General features: G+C 50.0%; 1 protein-coding gene across 1 annotated transcript in view; it reads right to left on the minus strand.

Annotated features, from left to right (window-relative positions):
- dapk1 (death-associated protein kinase 1) overlaps positions 1-6,000 on the minus strand; it is a 184,543-nt gene that overhangs the window by 109,779 nt on the left and 68,764 nt on the right. The gene's annotated exons all lie outside the window — the stretch shown is intronic.

Genomic DNA, 6,000 nt, shown 5'->3' on the forward strand with positions numbered 1-6,000 from the left:
TTCCCCCACACCACAGCAGTACAACACAAAGACAACAACACATCCAACAACTACAAGAACACACATACCCACACTAACACACATATCCACACTAACACACATATCCACACTAACACACATACCCACACTAACACACATATCCACACTAACACACATATCCACACTAACATACATATACCCACACTAACACACATACCCACACTAATACACATGCCCAAACTAACACACATACCCACACTAACACACACACCCACACTAACACACATATCCACACTAACATACATATACCCACACTAACACACATACCCACACTAATACACATGCCCAAACTAACACACATACCCACACTAACACACATATCCACACTAACACACATATCCACACTAACATACATATACCCACACTAACACACATACCCACACTAATACACATGCCCAAACTAACACACATACCCACACTAACACACATACCCAAACTAAACAAAAAAATCACTGTCCAAGGGAACGAACGCCATTCAGGATGACTGCTGGAACCGCCGGTCAGCATGGGCTAGCAGTTAGCTTAGCCCGCCCCACTTCCGCGTCCTGTCAGACCGCCCTTGGTGTTTCTTCCTTGGGCACAGCTCCAGGCAGGGCCGTGGTCCCTGGGCCCACCGGACGCAGCAGACCAAGCTCTCCAAGCCGACCCAGCACCAGCTCTCCCAGCCATCAAACAAAGACAAAACTTAGACGCAGATGAGGACAAAGACACTGCCTGACGGTACTGGTTGAGGCCGCCGCAAATGTGAATTCATGCTGCCATCTTCTGACACTGGCACTGGATGAGGCCGCTTCAAACTGGAATTCACGCAGCCATCTTCCCACACCGGAAGTGGAAGATAAGTTGTCTAGAAGGACCATGACATAATTTCTGTCACAAACAGAATGGGCCAATGACAATCGCCTTGAGAAGAATTCAAAGGTTGGGGAAGAGATGCTGCTGTGAAGCCAGATTGGCCGTCTCAGTCTCTCTGCATCCCAGTCACCCTGCACTGACGGCAACCCTGTCAGGATGCCAAACACTTCCTCTGCAGATAAAGTAGCTCGCTACGTTGCAAAATATCAGCGACTGATTATTGGTTTGTAATGATGTAACGTCCTGCAAACACTAAAAACAGACTACGGATGGTGATTTAGAGGTGTGTGTGTGTGTGTGTGTGTGTGTGTGTGTGTGTGTGTGTGTGTGTGTGTGTATATATCCATTATCTTTGCCGCTTATCCTGCTCTCAGGGTCATGGGGATGCTGGAGCCTATCCCAGCAGTCATTTTGCGGCAGGCACACACCAGTTTGTAAGATTTAGGGGGCTCTATATGCAGAAATGTAGTGTCCGTTTTGGGAACCTCAGAATTGCATCTCTGCTCTTCACAGATGATGTGGTTTTGTTGGCTTCATCAGAACAGGACCTCCAGCGCACTGGGGCGGTTTGCAGCTGAGTGTGAAGTGGCCAGGATGAGAGTCAGCACCTCCAAGTCTGAGGCCATGGTTCTCTACTGGAAAATGGTGACTTGCTCCCTCCGGGTTGGGGATGAGTTGTTGCCTCAAGTGAAGGAGTTCAAGTATCTCGGGGTCTTGTTCACGAGTGAGGGTAGGATGGAGCAGGAGATTAACAGGTGGATTGGTGCAGCATCAGCAGTAATGAGGACGTTGTACTTGACCATTGTGGTGAAGAGGGAGCTGAACCGGAAGGCAAAGCTCTCAATTTACCAGTCAGTCTTGGTTCCAACCTTCACCTATGGTCATGAGCTTTGGGTAGTGACCGAAGGGGTGAGATGGTGGATACAAGTGGCTGAAATGAGTTTCCTCCGTAGGGTGTCTGGGCTCAGCCTTAGAGATAGGGTGAGGAGCTCGGACATCTGGAGGTAGCTTGGAGTAGAGCCGCTGCTCCTTCACGGCAAAAGGAGCCAGTTGAGGTGGTTCGGGCATCTGATTAGGATGCCTCCTGGGCGCCTTCCTTTGGAGGTTTACCGGGCACGTCCAACTGGGAGGAGACCCCGGGGTAGACCCAGAACTCACTGGAGGGACTATATGTCTAGTCTGGCCTGGGAACGCCTTGGGATCCCCCAGGAGGAGCTGGAGGGCGTTGCTGGGGAGAGGGACGTCTGAAGTGTCCTACTTAGCTTGCTGCCACCACGACCCGACCCCGGAGAAGCGGCTGAAGATGAATGAATGACTATATGCAGAAATGCAATATAATATTCATAACCATCTTTTCATTAGTGTATAATCACCTGAAACTACGAATCGTTGCGTTTAGTTTAGAATGAGCCCTTCATATCTACATAGGGAGCGGGTCCTCTTCCACAGAGCCTGCCATGTTTTACCATTCTGTTTCTACAGTGGCCCAGAATGGACAAGCCAAACACCGGCTCTACCAAAGGCCTTTCATTTACATTGTAAAGATGTAAGCGGCAGCTTGAATTTGGTGGCGCTGGCGCGAATGCATACAGCCCTGAAATAAATACAACACGTACATCTGATGATCATCTTTTATTCATTAGTTATTGCACTTTGAACTTCAATGGAACAAATATAAATATAGACTATGAATATGAATATGTAAACAAAAAATTAATAATTGTAGAGCAAATATTCATCCGTCCATCATCTGAGCTGCTTATCCTGCTCTCAGCATCGCTGGAGCCTATCCCAGCAGTCATTGTGCGGCAGGCGGGGAGACACCCTGGACAGGCCTGGCGGCCTGTCCAGGGTGTCTCCCCGCACACACACACACACACCCACTCACACTCACACCTAGGGACAATTTAGTACGGCCGGTTCACCTGACCTACATGTGTTTGGACTGTGGGAGGAAACCCACACAGACACGGGGAGAACATGCAAATTCCACACAGAGGGCGACCCGGGACGACCCCCAAGGTTGGACTACCGTGGGATTCATGGCAAGAAACTCCTGGGTTCGAGACCTGTAGTTTTCATCATGATCGGCGGTCACTCGGGGTGGAGTATGACTGTCCTCCTTCTTGGTCCTTGTGGGTCTTCAGGTGGGCGAAGAGACCGATCCTGGAGCAGCATATGTTGGTGCAGTGTGGGCAGGGGTGGGTGGTGGTAGTTGTGGGATTGGTTTGGGCCTTTTTGGGGGAAACTCCCTCCTTTCTGAGTCTGCGCTTGTCTTCTGCAGCATGGTGGAGATCATTATTATAGAGTGCAGCTCCTTCCCGGACAAGGTTTCTCCAGGTGGCGCTGTTGGTTGCTGTGTCCTCCCAGGTCTCAGGGTCTATGTGGTATTTTTTGATGTTTGCTTGGATGTTATCCTTATACCTTTTCTTTTGACCTCCTGGGGCATGTTGTCCTGTGAGGAGCTTGGAGTATAGGACTTGTTTTGGAAGGCGAGCATCAGGCATACGGATGACATGGCCAGTCCATCTGAGCTGGTGTTGGGCGACGGTGGCAGTGACTAAACAATTTCTAAGTCTATCCGTCTAAAGGAACCTCATCACTTGATATATTATGGCTACTCGATGCAGTTGTAGACGATGACATCATCTTGGTAGTAGTTAGTGGCACCTGAAGGCCACCGTAGGTTCTCCCACCCGCTTGGAAAGGCAGGGACAAGTGTAGGGGGTATTCAGTTGGTTGCAATCTGCAAGCTCACTGCTAGATGGTGGATGATGGTGATGGATTACATTTACATAGCACTTTGTCTAGACACCCAAGGCGCTTCACAATGAAGGGGTAAACTCACCTCAACCACCTCTAATGTGTCGCGCCCACCTGGGCAGGCTCTTCTCACTCCCTGGTCGTAGTAAAACGTACAAGAAGTAATGCACTAAAATTCCTATGTAACCCACATAATCGTGGGCCAAGCTGTGATCATGTGACCTAGGCGCTAACCCTAACCCTAACCCTGGGGGGGGGGGGAGTGGAGGAAGGGGGGGGGTGTAGGGAAGCAGTTCTGCACTGCAGAGGATTGTGCAGGCGCTCTGAATCGCTCGTGTCGTGGGACATTCGTAGGATTATCCATGAAAAATTGTGCATAACTTTTCGTACGATATCACACGAACCGCTCCATGAGAACACGTTGACCCGGGTGATGCACGGCGCCCATTCTGCATCAGAACGCTCACCACTCATCAGCTTGAGGTGGAGAGGGCGGAGTCATTGAGCAGGGGGATGATTAGGTGGCCAGATGGAGAGAGCCAGGTTGGGAATTTTGCCAGGACACCGGGGGACCCCTACTCTAGGTCCTACACGCTGGTCCTTCACTGCGATGCAGCGGCTCAGGGAGGTTAGCGGGTGAACGTGTTGTGACGAGTGAGGAAAGTAAGTGTGTGTATGTGTGATTTTTTTTGGCTCCAGTCTTTCAGGATTTCAACACAAACCTGCTTTTTAAAAGACATCCCCATAGAGTGCCACACCTCATCCTGTTCTGAAAACCACTTCTTTGTTATTTATGAAGATTTCCTCGAAGACTGCAGCCATTTATTCCCCCTGGGCCTGTAAAGCAGCAAGTACGGTCTGCTGCTGCTCGGCTGAGATGACGGCTGAAGGTCTATTTTTTACCTTGCTGGACCGGGACATGACAGCTGTGTGGGTGGACGGCATGAACAGGATCTGTGCACGTGTGTGTGTGTCTGAGTGCACTTTATGTGCGCGCACACCCTACAGTGTAAAAACTGAGAATAACACTGAAGAATTTCCATCTACAACGAGAGCGTCAACACAACCTGCAGGCATCTGTCTTCTTCCATCTGAGAACAAAACTAAACCAAAATGTCTGACTTCATGTCACGGTCAGAGGAGGAGACGCATCAAATGTGCGTTACGTAGACAGACGCCGGTGCATGGTGTCACTGTAGTTTTTCTGTAGGACTTTCTGGTTCTGACTTCAGCTCAAACGCTAATGGAAACACCAGTGATAACTGTGCACCCCAGTGCTCGCCAACATCGTTGTTGTCAACATCAACATCAATGTCAACAGCCAACTTCTTAAGATGGCGGCACGAATTCACGTTTGCTGCGGCCTCACCCAATAGCGTCCACGCAGTGTCTCTGTCCACGTCTGCGTCTAAGCTCGTCTTTGTTTGAGGGCGGGGGCTACTGGTGCTGGAATGGCTGGGAGAGCTGGGTCTGCTGCGTTCTGTAGGCCCAGGGGCCACGGCCCTGCCTGGAGCTGCGCCCAAGGAGGAAACACCGCGGGCGGTCTGACAGGACTCGGAAGCGGGGCAGGCTAAGCTAACTGCTAGCCCATGCAGACCGGCAGCCCGACAGTCATCCTGGCGTTTGCGGTCTTGGACAGTGATTTTTTGTTTTGTTTTGTTGATATGTTAGATATGTATTGTTATATGACAAAAATGTTCCTGATTCCTGACGGCGCTGCTTGCAGCGGCCTCATTAAGACCTCGGCATCATGATGGAAAGAAGAGCCGTGTCCTGACACACGCCTTTGACCTCCACCTAAACTGCACTTGTCTCCGTCAAGTTGTTTTGTTGGACCCCAATGCAAAAATCTGTCAAAGCTCAGCGGATGGTTGTTTGTCGCTGTGGCGGCAGATCATGTGGCTGAACACAAGGAACCAGTGTGGTTAACCACACGTACATGAAGTTGTGTGGTCCTGAAACTGCGACACTTCTCAAAACTAACAACAAAGCTAGCTACCCGGAAACTCTTTACATATGACCTTCTCCGATCTAATTTGTGGATGCACACACAAACACACAAACACACTGTGCATGCACACACACACACACACACACAGAGTAACACAATCTACGGTACAATCTAGAGGTGTCTTTGTCAAGCTGTTATATTATTCACGATACACAACGTGAGCCTCCTGAGCGGCCCGGCGGCAAAGCACGACTGAAAACAGCCGTCGACCGTTTGAACTCCGGCTGTCGAGCTCGACTCTAATGAGCACCGCCCCCCCAGACTGTGTGGGTAAATATCAATATAATGAGCACCGCCCCCCCAGACTGTGTGAGTAAATATCAATATAATGA

This window comes from Lampris incognitus, chromosome 1 (genome assembly GCF_029633865.1).
Source record: "Lampris incognitus isolate fLamInc1 chromosome 1, fLamInc1.hap2, whole genome shotgun sequence".
NCBI classification, from domain to species: domain Eukaryota; kingdom Metazoa; phylum Chordata; class Actinopteri; order Lampriformes; family Lampridae; genus Lampris; species Lampris incognitus.